At 41.4% G+C, this 13,759-nt stretch overlaps 1 protein-coding gene across 4 annotated transcripts in view; it reads right to left on the bottom strand.

Moving 5' to 3' along the window:
* The window catches only part of MAP7 (microtubule associated protein 7), a 111,377-nt gene that overhangs the window by 82,422 nt on the left and 15,196 nt on the right, over positions 1-13,759 (bottom strand). The window lies entirely within an intron of this gene.

Raw genomic sequence — 13,759 nt, 5'->3', positions numbered from 1 at the left:
ATCAAGCAAATTTGCCTATATTTGCATAAACTATTCTGCCTCTGCTGGAAACAGGTAGGGACAAAGAACAATCAAGCCCAACCCCTTAGGAAGACCACCTAATGTAACATTTTCTGAAATTCAGCAGTCTTGTCTACATACTTTCAAGCCTTACATTTGTAACTGTAAGACTGTAATCCTATACTAAACTAGACTAAAGGAGAATCACTGGTAGTTCTTTACGATTATCTATAGGATTGCACTATAAACTTGCTTGGAAAAAAACTTTATTGGAAAAATGAAAAACAAGATTCTCATAATGCAAAATTATGCAGCCACAGCTAAAGTCAGTGCCTGCACAGAATGGATGGTTGAATATACACCTTGAGTTCATTCAGTGAAAGCAGCCCCCTGCCAGCTGCTAAACAGCAGAACAGGATTCCATTTGGCATACTCAGTTCTCTTTTGCAGAAAAGCCACTGAGCTAGTCTAGACTTCAAGAGCGCTACTTCATTACTGGTGATTAATTACCATGGATATGATCTTCCAGTCTGTTACTGGAATAACAGTGGGAATCTGGCCCAGTCTGGGGATCACAGTCCAGGTCAACTAGCTGACACAAGGAGTATTTCCCTGGATTAACAGAAGATTGACCTGGATTGTCGGGCTGCCCTCACCTATATTCAGGAGCAGGAAGGACAGACTTCAGTCCCCACCCCCACCCCTCTTCAGATTCTCCTTACTGAAATTGGCAATCACACATAATACCAAGTATGAAAGGATAGGTAAGTTTCCTTCTAACCCAACTCTTCTATCTATGGTAGCTCTTTCTGGCAGTGACAAAAGCATCGGTAGAAGCTTTTTTCAAAGAGTGACTGATGCCAGCACACAGGGCATCTTGCCAGGCAACTGCCTGCAGCCCACTGAGACCTAAAGGACCCACAGAGTTAAGCCCCAAACCAGCCATCTCTCATGTTTTCTTGGTACTCAGGAAGTCTTGCAGCGAAGTTGAATCATGGGCTAGGGAAATTTGTCAAGCAACCTTCTCTCGAAGGTGCCTATTTATGTATCACAAAAAGAACAAAAGCATTGCAAGGAAAAAGGACAAAAGAGGGAAATGATTTGCACAAAATTTGAATATGCTAATACAGAGATATACAGTGGTACCTTGGGTTAAGTACTTAATTCATTCTGGAGGTCCGTACTTAACCTGAAACTGTTCTTAACCTGAAGAACCACTTTAGCTAATGGGGCCTCCTGCTGCTGCCGCGCCGCCGGAGCACAATTTCTGTTCTCATCCTGAAGCAAAGCTCTTAACCTGAAGCACTATTTCTGGGTTGGCGGAGTCTGTAACCTGAAGTGTATGTAACCCGAAGTGTATGTAACCTGAGGTACCACTGTAGATGCAAATTTGGAAATAATTACTGTAATTTAAACAGAAACGCAATACATCACACCATAGTGGGGAAGACTGAAACTAGGAGATTGCCTGCTCAGTCTGTTGTTCAATGAGCTAACCCTCGGTGATAAACTTAATGCTTTTTTATGGCTTGCTGCTTATCTTTAAATGGTACTTGGATCAAGGGCTTTTCAAACAGAGGACTATGCTCTGTGAAGTAGGCCACATGGCCATCCTCTTACTGGAGAAAAGACCTCCTGCATAAAGACAAACTTCCATTGTGTTCAAGCAGCAGCCCCTACAAATCTGAGAGTTCATATTTCACTCTTCCTAACTTAGTCGCCACACAGCTCTCCCAACACTTCCATGGTTCTTAACTTACCCTTAACTTACCCTTCCTGAGCAAACATACACTACGCTCTTGCAAAGAAGGAGGGGCCCCACGAAGACCTCAAGCTGATCTTGGTGTGAAATACTGTATGGACAAATGGATTCAAAGAGAATGAAAGTAATGGCTTTAGCTTCAATACTACAATTTAGGTTCCTGGAGAATTCTGAAATTACAATATTGAGAAATCAGTTCCCAATGCTTTCTCCTGAAGTGCATGACCTCTGTATAATCTGCTTCAATTTCTGCTAAGGATCATGATAGTCTGCCTTGCTTACAAAAGGGCTAGTGGAATATTTTTGCTCTAGTGCAGGAGGGGTTCTTAAACTGGGGTCCATGGGTAGACTTCAGGGGATATGTGAAGAAAAAATGATTTTTTCCCATGCAGTAAAAGAAATTGTATGTAAAATTTTGTATGTGTTTATGTGTCTTTTTCTGCAGGGGTGTGTGCATAGGCACCAGCAGATTCTTAAAGCAGTTTAAAAAGGTTAAGAAAGCATGGCTCTAGTGTGCACATATTTTTCAGTGAACAAACTAGAGAAATAAGAGTGGCTTTAAAATAACTTGAATATTATCCCCACAGTCAACACACCAAAACATTTGCTCACTATCAAATGTCTAAAAGAAGGTTGGATATAAAATGTGAAAACGTATTATCCTTTGGCAGCCCTCTGTGACTTGCCTCTTACCTACCTAAAGGGAAATGAGATTGAATATGTTTGAAACACACAAAGAGACACAAGCAATAGTATTAAGCATTTTAATGTTTGTATGCACTTGTGCTTATCAGGGCTAAACAAAAAGAATAATTCCTCATCATGCCAGGCATTCATTGACATTTGAGGAGTGTCATAAACTACATATTACTTTATCTATAACCGCAAACATGCCATAATTAAGAACTCAGATAAATGACTGGTTAGAAAAAATGAGATCTCATGTAAATGTAATTGCTTGTTATGCACTTGGCAGAGTTGGCCCAAGACATTCTGATGCCAAAGGAGGAGGAGCAGCAAACAAAGGCCATTTGCTCAGCAGGGCAGAGCCACAACAATAGCCTCCTGGCAGCTGTGTCACTGCCACCTACTGTAAGGTGGAAGGGAAAGGCAGTGGTGCAGCTGGGAATGAGCAGACACCATCCTAGTACACAGCGGTGACAATGGTTCTGGGAGGCTTTTGCTGTAGCTTTGCCCCACCAGGCAAGTGATTCCTAGCAGCAAACAGTGCTCCCTTCCTAACCAAGTCACAATATATAGTATCCAAGTATATAGCCAAGTCATTTTGGCAACTGAGGCAGAAGATTTCACAAGCACCTCTTCCCCCTCACCAATTGTAAAATATATAGTAATGGGGAAACAACTAACTAACTAACTAACTAACTAACTAACTAATCACTGCCCTTTCATGACACCAAGGAAGCACCCTTAGATAATTCATTTATTACAACCTTAGGCTTCACCTCAGATGCAGTCTGCAACTCGGTGAATACACGTAAAGGGAACAGCATGCAAATCAATGCCTGTGTGCAGTTTTTGCAAATCACACCTACTACCGTCAGAAGGGGAAACCACTGTTCAAACTTACATATCTTAAATAAACTTACAACACCAATGGAGAGCCAAGGGTGCTGACTGCAGCTGAGGTAATCCACTGCCTTTTCATCTGGCTAACACTCAGAGGAATAGACCTCAAAAATCAGTTAAATTTGGTTCAAGCCAACCATAACCATTTGTATATTATTTTTTAAAAGCAGTATTTTGTTTGACTATCTAGTGAAGGTTCCAAGTGACCCAACCTTGTGAACCCAACCCTCCTATGAGAGTGAAGTGCAATAGTTATTAAGTAGAAAAGGCATGGTAAGCAGTCTTCAACAGTCAGAAAGCCTCAGGAAATAACATAAGATGAGTCATGTCAAAGATCACATTAATCTTTAAGCAAGCAAGTCCTACAGCACTAGCTTCCTGCAACTCTAATGAGAAAAATATAAAAAGGTTAGCATTACAAACATTTGCAACGTATCTCACAAAAAGTAATCCATTTCGCATCATAAATAAGAATCTGTCTGGCTCAACATGCCATATTAGGTCATATATGAACATCTGCCAAGAATGAAAGAGTTAGATTTGTTTCTTGTCAATAGCTGCAATCATCTTGCAAAACTAACTAGGGCAAAAAAAATCAAGCAGATAACATAAAGTGCACTCCAAGTCACTGATTATATTAGACAAGTAATATCTAAGAGCTACAGGTTATTTTTTTCCTCTTATGAAGGACAAGAGAGTTTTCATTAATGCCTCTGGTATAACAATATGCTCAATTAAAATGTGCTTTGGGTCTCCCATGTAAGGGGAGGGGGACATTCTTTCCACTGCTCAATGGGGAAGAAAAAAACAGAAAACCGAAAAAAGAACCGGGTTGCCATACATACGGGAAATTCTGGACATCTCTTAAAATTCAAAAATTCCCCTAGGATGCCATTTTAGGCATCCAATTTCCTGGAATGTCCAGAATTTTCTGGACAAATGGCAAGCCTAAGATTAGTTTCTTAATAGAACAATGTTCCCAGTCAGTTTCCGTCTTGTTACTGGAATCATCACTGTGATAAAAGCTTTGAATTGGACTGCAGGGTCAGGGGAGTCGTCTCATCCTTGAGATGCCTTAAATCATGAAGGAGCTTGGAAACAAAAAGTTGAATTCAAGGTCCATCAGAAGCCTTCATTCAGCACTGTAACAGTGACACAACAGTGATGGGCAATTAGAGAGGTAATGAAATCAGATGCCTACATTCCACCCCTCCCCTAGCAAGGCCAGCTCAGGATCTATTCATGGAAGTAATAGATGCACGTGCTGCTCAGAGATGATGAGGATTTCACATCCACTTCCTCCTGCCAGTAAAAGAGCAGCACAAGGCAACCAACCAGAAGGGTGTGGGGATGGGATGGATGGAAATTCTCTCTAGCATCATTGCTGCCCAGTGAAAATAGAAACACCAGGGAACAATCAAGCATCCCAAGGACACTTTGTAAACTGAAGCATCAGGGGAAAGTATCTGCCAGAAGTAGGTTTCAGGAACAGTTTTTAGGGGCCAAACTAGACACATTGTGTGAATGAAATCAGTGGCAGACCATGGCACCTCAAATTTCATTGCTGCCCTGTGTACGCCAAAGTCTGCCCCCACACCTCTTGCCTTCCACTGGATGTTGTAGTTGTGGTGCCTGCTGCAGCACCCCAGAAGCTTTGCACCCAGTGCAACCACACCGGTCACACTCCCCTAGATTTGGCTTTGATGATTTTATATATTTTTAAAAAACCACAACCCACTAATAGCAGCTGCAGGAGGAATGGAGCAGCAGCAGGGTCACAGGGGATGGAGAGGGGGAGTTTAACCCTCTTTCCTCCACCCAGTGGTAACCATAATGAAAACTGCCTCCTTGTGCAAATAGCAGCTTCAGCAATGTGACTTTAGCAGAACCATGGCAATCTTGCTACTGCTTGGGTCTCCTGCAGCCACTATTTGCATTTTTAAAAGTACTTATATCACATTCACACCTAGATATGTGAAGGACATGCATGTAGTGAGGGACAGAAGTGAACTGCAGCCTTTTTCGCTTTCCTCTACTATGCATATAACCTGTCATGTGTGTCAGGGCCTACACACGTCAGCTGCAACATTACTGGGACCAATGCACACAGGTGCCTGTCCCTCTGACAGGCAATATAGGTGGTGGGAGGGGCTGCAGAAACAAAACGTAGACTCCCAAGCATAGATATTCTTTGTGTCTGGGCCATGTGTGATGCAACACCAAGAAATTCCACGGTTCGAACGTTGCTTTTGGACTTCAACCCTCACCATAAGCATTGGTCAGAGATAAGGGGAGTTGTGGTCCAACTACATCTGAAAGGCCACAGGCTCCACATCCCTGTATTAGGGTTTGCCTCATGTCTCATAAAAATGGTCTCCTGGTCTCCTTGGGAGTGCTCAGTTTCATTTTATGTTTCAACTACAAGATGTCCTGCTACAAAAAGCAACAATGCATTTCAATGTTGTTCTAAGACGAAAGTAGGGGAGCGGGGGCCAGAGAAGCAGTGGGTGGGAATACAGTGGTACCTCGGGTTAAGAACTTAATTCGTTCTGGAGGTCCGTTCTTAACCTGAAACTGTTCTTAACCTGAGGTATCACTTTAGCTAATGGGGCCTCCCACCGCTGCCACCGCTACCAGGAGATTTCTCATCCCGAAGCAAAGTTCTTAACCCGAGTTACTATTTCTGGGTTAGCGGAGTCTGTAACCTGAAGCGTCTGTAACCCAAGGTACCACTGTAATGGTCCTGCTAATGGCTCCCAGTACACAGAACCTTAAAAGCTTCTGCTATACAATAAGCAGAGTGTGGCTCAAAATCAACTTGGCCAAAACACCATCATTCTGCATCTGGCTGCTGTTGCTCTATTTTATTTACAGATGGCTCCTGCCATCTGGCATTTGTGTGTCTGTGTGCTTGCTTCTCACATATGCCTGCACCTAGGCAGAGAGAGCTGGCATATTCCACATTCTTGTAAACCTTTAAATCTGCAAACAAAAGGAATATTGGGGGGGGGGGAGTCCACAGATTTTGTTGGAGGTAAATGGAAGTGGGAGGGCTGATTCAAAGGTTTGATTCCTTTTGTGGGACATCCCAAAATTGTACTGTATTAAGGACTGAGCAGCTGAATCAGCCTTTATTGTTTTCCTTATGGTCTATCAGTATCCATCTGTACATAAAGTAGAATCCCTATTTCCCAATTATCCAAATTTGCTTTACACTCCCTTTGTAGCCTCTTCTAACATAATCCAATGATAGAGTACATCTGCTTATCTAAATATTGTGGATTCTCCTTCTGCCTCCCTCATCCAAGCATTTTTTTTCAAAAATAAAAGGCAATTAGTCTGTATTGCACACACAATGTATTATTATTTTTTGCCCAAATATATATTTGCAGCATGATGGCATATGCATTTTACCTCAGAAGTCAGTCACCTTTTCATAACGCTGAAAGTACTATAGGATATGAACCCGAGTCAAAGGAATAGGATAATCTATTTGCTCCATTTCTAAACCAAGGGAGATGAGCAGGGACCTGAAAGGTTATCGGGTAGTTCTGTGCTCTTTTCAATGCATTACCCAGTCTTGAAAGAGATCTGGTAATCCACCACAGGCAGAACTACTGCATTGCAATAAATAAACTTTGGCTATATGCAGGTTACTAGTGCCTGGTTTACAGTGAATATGACTTCAATTCCCTAGAACTGTTTGTCAAATTAGCATGTTACTACCCATGTCAGGAATGTACATCAGTCCTGATCTTGCACCACTGTATGTGCATTAGGCAACTTATGAATGCAGGAAGCTTCCTTATATATGGAATCAGATAGCTCATCCATCGAGGTACAGTATTGTCTACAATGACTAGCAGAAGCTCTCCAGGGTTTCAGAAAGGACACTTTACCAGCCCTAGCAGGAGATGCTGGGGATTGAACCTGGGACCTTCTGCATGCAAAACAGATGCTCTAACCCAGGCTTCCTCAACCTCAGCCCTCCAGTTGTTTTGAGACTACAATTCCCATCAATCCTGACCACTGGTCCTGCTAGCTAGGGATCATGGGAGTTGTAGGCCAAAAACATTTGGAGGGCCGAGGTTGAGGAAGCCTGCTCTAACCACTGAGCAGTGACAATCTCCTCATTTTGAAATGAATGAATACAAATTTTCATATTTCATAAATGTATTAAAATCAGTTGCAAAATCGGACGTTTGTGTATGAGTTTTTGAAGGTGTGATATTACGGGCACCACCCAATTGGCTTTTCCTAGTTCAAACTAAATCCCATAGAAACAGGTTTTGTTTTGTTTTCCAAAGCTCAGTCCAGAACTAGAAAAAAAATTAAAAGGTGCTGACCGAGCAAGGAATGCACTTTCACCAGTCTTCTAAAAATGCTTTTTCTTCTTCACCCAAAAACCAAGTTTATTTTATATCTATGAATCAATAAATTTATTATAATATTATTGGTTATTACCATTCTGAGATCCTTTGAAGGGTGGGATACACATTTAATAGAATTAATAAAAAAATATTTTGTGCATGTATACTTTTATAATGTGAATTTGTTTTAAGATACAATGCCAACTGCGACTGACCCCTGTTGGGTATGGGTAGGCATACCACAGTGGGAAACCTGTGGCCATCCAGATGTTGCTACGTCGTAACTCTCATAATTCCTGACCATTGGGCCATGCTGTCTGGGGCTGATGGAAGCTGGAGTCCAACGACATATGGAGGACCATGAGTTCCCCACCTCCTGTCAGCAGATGAAGCTATTGAGCAAGGAATACATACAAGCATCACATTTGATTTCAGCAGCCATAAGGTATGACTGCAGGCTAATTCAGGGAAAGGCAGGTCCTACACTGATAATCAAGACCAGTGCAAGCAGTAATGAGGAAGAGACAACAAGTACACCCTTGACAATAACAAGGCATCCAAAAAGAAGAGCCTCACAGACACTACTACACTTACAAGAGAAAGGCGCAGAGACCAAACACTGCTCATTATCTAATTTAGAGCTGTGGCCACAGCCTCCTATAGCATATCAATGACATCTGTGTCATAAAATGGCTATTAGGAGCGGCCCTGATGTTCCTGGTAAGGCAAGGTTTGGTAGGTAGCAGCTTTTTCAGTTCACTAATACAGCACTGGAAAGACGGGTTTTTCCATTCTGTGAAGGGAGGGTGGCTTTTTTTCTTTTTTTGAAGAATAGAAAGGTACAATAAGAGCTTTATGAGTAAGTGAGCTAATGCAGTTCATGTGGGTGTGTTGGGACAGGAATAAGAATTGTTTATGTAAAGAGTGAGGTATCTAGTTTCCTTCAAAGGTTAAGATAAGCCAGCATAGATGGGCACAGGTTCGATGATTTCACAAAGTTCTAGAGTGCTTCAGCTTCTGCCATCTATCATGGCAAGTAAAACATCCCATAGCTGAACTGGTGCAAGTACTAGGTAAGATGTAAAAGAATAAGCTAGCATGGGAATCAGCCTGTCTTTTCAGATTTAAGAGCCAAGTTTCAGACAGACAACCACTGGCTCAGCTGTGAAAGAAAAGGCTTGCATTTCCAGTTTTTTTGCCCTGTGTACCTTCTCTGGATTTCAATTTCCACAACTACCACCAGAGGCCTAACTAGGCTCCCTTTAACCCTTGGCAAGGGGATGTATCAGCACCCCTCGTCCCTTGGAAAGGAACTGTATTGGTGCCTCTGAAGCTGGGAGTAACAATGAACCAGAAACTCAAAAGTTTGCTTTTCATCACCTTTCGTGCTCCATCAATGACTTCCTCCACAGCCACTGGGGTCAGGTCTTCACTCTGTTCCACTACCTCCTCCTCCATCAGTCCATCTTCCTGCCTGCCTGCCTGCCTGCCTGCCTGCCTTCCTCCCTTCCTTTTTCCTCTTCCTGCAACTCTTGCCTGTTCCCTCCTATTTTTCCTCTCCAAGCCCCACTGGCTTCTATAGCAGCACTGGCTGACTGTGGAGGAGGCCCCAAAGGGTTGCTGTAATGGTCCATGCCAGTGAGCTGATTCCTCCGCCAAGTCACACAGAGGAGCCTGCACACCTCACCCAGCCACCCAGAACAGCAGAGGAGCAGCCCAGAGAGCAGGTAGGTGGGCAGGCTATAAGTCACTCTGAGCCAGAGTGGTGGGGTGTAGTTTTTGTGCCCCCCTGGGCCTGGGCCCTTGGTGGGGGCCAACCTAGCCAACCCCTAGGTACACCCTTGACTACCACATGCCACTTTTTATGACTACTAACGTCATGAGTAAGTCTTATCGACGGAAAAAGTCAGGTTTCTCAGTCCCATCTTCTAGAACAAATACAATAAAATAGCCCACTGCCTACTTTCACAAAATTAGATACAACTTCCCATGCCCCGTACATACACACATAACACACTTTCAGAACAATGAAGACTACAAAATACACAGCTGCTATTAAAATAAATTTCTCTCATCTTTCTGGATGAACAAAATAAAGCTCATTGCTGGAAACGCAGTCACACAGTATCATTAGCATGAAAGCATCAGATGTTAAACTTCTGTGATCATCACAGACATCCCTGCCATGCACCAAAGTTAAGAAAAAAGGGGCCTTTTCTTCATTTGTTTTCAAAGTGTCAGAGAGAAGGAAAGAATTGATATTATTGTTCACAGGCCCAGAACACATTTGACTGCCCTTGTTATCAGCTGACTGAAGATTCTCTCTGCCTCATTTCCTCTTTAAACATTTAGGTTTCAATTTATTTGTTTACTAAAAATAAATAAATCAAAATTACAAGAAACTTAGATGCTTAATTACAAAAGTCAACCACAAACTTGTTATCACAAAAGTCAGTACCTGAAATGAGTACTAAATATAGAGACATCACTTTTAAGACATAGGAGAAATTGTTGTTATATATAATATACGTATGGCTTACCAAAATGTTCAATGCATTGAAATATTATTCTCCAATAGATATATTTGGCTGGTTAATGTTAAACAAATACTAACATTGCATCTGGATGAACAGGTAGCAATACAGAAAAGAAGAGTCTGTCTTTAAAGAAATACTGTAGTTAACGTTTTGTTTCAAAGGCTTCAAAGAAACAGTGCAAGCCTGACTGTATCTACTCAGAAGTAAGTCAGTAGGGCTTACTCCCAGGCAAGTGGGGTTAGTACTGTAGGCTAAGTCACTTAGCTCAACAGTCATATCTTTTAAAGTAAAAAAAAAAAAGCAACTACTTTCCCCTGTTCAATGGACAGATCAAAAATATAAACCATAAGCCACAAACAATGGTATCTAAAATAATGGCTATTCCTTACATTCTGTTGAGTCATACTTTTCTAAATCAAGAGATAGATCCATCTAGATGAGGAATTCGACTCCATCGCTTAGAAGTCTCCCAGCTAAAACAAGCTTATGATTAGCTTACTTAAGTTGTTACCCAAGATGCTCCACATGTGTGCTACTGAACTGCTAAAGGCCATTTGTTTTAGCACTACTTCAAGAAGCTTTGTACAGGAGGGGAAGAAATGACACCAGAAATTCAAGGACTGATTTGCAGGACTGGGGTTTTGTGTTTTGTTTTGTTTATCCAAACCAGGTTGCTTTTCCTTCTATCAACTCTGTCTGAATCAATGTGCACTGAACCCAGGAATCAGCAGTTGTGTACAAAAGAAATGGCAGGCCTCTGGTTCACTGGGAGTCCAGAGTGCATCTCTGAAAGTATATAATGGCCATTATCAATTCAAAAATTCTGTTTGCCCATCACAGTTAGACAACCACAGCTAGAAGAAATACAAGTAACAAAAGGTACTGGAGCACCTAGAGAAGATTAGAGTCCTGAAGTGATTTACAAGGACAGCATACAATGAAAAGCCATTAACATAGGCTCAATGCACAGAGTTACTGAACAAGGAGATGAAGAGACACTAAACAGCTTGCAAGAAGCCTAGAAAGTTGCCTTATCCATATTGACAGCAGCTCTCCAGGGTTTTTGACAGGAGATATCAGAAAGATCAGGATAAAGTGTCACTGGTCTTGCAAGCATCACCAGCTGAAATTGAACAAGCATCATCTTCTTCTTTTCATTCAGAAGAAATAGCAAATTGTTTTGGTGATAGGTAGGTGGACTTAACTGCAAATACTGGAATATGGAGAATACATTCATAAACAAACAAACAAACTGTAATATACAATAAATGGCCAATAAATCAGGATTTCAACGTAATGAGTCCACTTTCATATAGGCTGATATAGGCCAACAGATCTGTCACTCTCTCTTGCAATATCACATCATATTGCTAAGGATTTCACTGAACCAAATGTGTACAGTATTTGTCTTACACAGAAACATACTTATTTCTTTCATATGTAAACCACCCAGAAAAACTGGTTGAAATTTATAAATCTCTTCTAAACGAATTGCAACAAAACCCCCAGATATTAACAAAATTTACATGTAAGTCAGTACTCCTTTATCAATGGAAAATTTTCCCAAGTAAACATGTTATGAATCTCAGTCTTGATGGTGCACTTATAGTGAGGCTTCAAAGTACTTTAAAATGACAGCCAGGTGAGATTTTCACTCCAGCAAGCTGGGGGAAATGGTACTTTGAAGCTTTAAAAATTATTGCCCCCATCTGTTGGCACACATAAGCAGCAGCAACAGTGTAGGGCAGGGGTCAGCAAACTTTTTCAGCAGGGGGCCGGTCCACTGTCCCTCAGACCTGGTGGAGGGCCGGACTATTTTTGGGGGGGGAGGGATTCCTATGCCCCACAAATAACCCAGAGATGCATTTTAAATAAAAGCACACATTGTACTTATGTAAAAACACCAGGCAGGCCCCACAAATAACCCAGAGATGCATTTTAAATTAAAGGACACATTCTACTCATGTAAAAACACGCTGATTCCTGGACCATCTGCGGGCCGGTTTTAGAAGGTGATTGGGATAGATCCAGCCCCCAGGCCTCAGTTTGCCTACCCATGGTGTAGGGGCACCAGGTTAACCCTCCTTAATATCATGCAAAACTCACTTTGAAGAGAGCACCCGAATGGACACTTCAACATGAAAGCGAATGTCCAAACAAGAATCTGTGTCCTGGAAATTGAAGTGCTAAGGTAAACAAGTTTGAAAGGGCTCAGTTTCTAACAAGCCCATTTCCTCCAAGTTAATTTCCCCCAGTAATTGCATAGAATATAATTTCTACTGGGATTATGACATACGCACATTAAAATAGATAAACAAGAAGCTAAAGTAGTTGTGGCTTTCCCAGCATAAGTAGTTTGGGACTTGGGGTGGGGATTAACAAGAACAGCAAATATTCAATAGCTCACTCAGGTTTGTTGAATAATTTTCCTCCATTTCCAAGCAAGCATTTAAAAACTTTGAAGTGCATATTTTGAAGTACCCAGCCTCCTGGGAGTTAACTATTCAGCTGAGCACATGAATGTAACTGTCATTTTCAAACAAACTAGCACAAGGTAAACATGAATGCTGTTTAAATCTGTAAATATTAGCCTGTCAAACCCTCCCATGGGTTATCTGGCTGAATGAACAGGGAAAATAAATGATCACTATGTCAACAACACAACTGAACTGTGTGAAGTCCTCCTACTTAATAAATACTACCAAAAACCTGACAGCTGTTTTTCATGATTTCACAGTACTGTTAGGAAGGAATTCTAATGTAACGTTTTCAATTCTCACAGCTGAGAATCCAAAGGTGAAAAAGCAGTAAGAAGTGCAGTCACCCCAAGTCCCAGGTCAAAGGTTGAGACTGAATGGCAGATAATCAGAACCTCAAAAATCCTGGGGGAAGGGAAGCTATTATGATGACTACAGATGTTTAGTTGAGATTTTGCCAAGCAATTCTCTATAAAACCTCCTTTCAAAGCATGTCTGGACAGTATTGATGTTTTGGGTCAGATGTTTTAAGTACTGTACTTGAGCAAAAATTTGTACCTAACTATCTATAACGCCACCACAATCTGCACAAACACCAACTGAAAATTTCATATTGCGTTAGTTTCCTCAGTCGTATGGTTTCCTCGGTGGTTTCTCCATTTTAATGACTTTGTTTTATCAGAACGTGCCAAAGGAATAAAACAAACACTTATTCCCTAAATAGAAACACAAATGCCTCTTTACATTATCAGAGCTTCACTGTTAACTGCCTGTGTGACTAAAAAGATATAGCATTTTATTTTATGTGATAAACATATCACAACATGAAGCAGAAGGGACAGGTTTACAGCCCAGAAGAGTTAAAATCCAGAAATCTAGCAATAATATTTCACTAGAAACAAACACGTTCAGCATGCAAAAAAGTCACTGAGATACAAAACAGACAAATCCTACCCATTATGAAGAATAAGCAACACAGCTAGCAAAATATACTATTTGCCGAGCCGAATATCCTACAGAGAGCCC

This window comes from Podarcis vaucheri (genome assembly GCF_965113315.1).
Source record: "Podarcis vaucheri genome assembly, chromosome: 3".
NCBI classification, from domain to species: domain Eukaryota; kingdom Metazoa; phylum Chordata; class Lepidosauria; order Squamata; family Lacertidae; genus Podarcis; species Podarcis vaucheri.
This window is presented reverse-complemented; position numbering and strand designations above follow the sequence as displayed.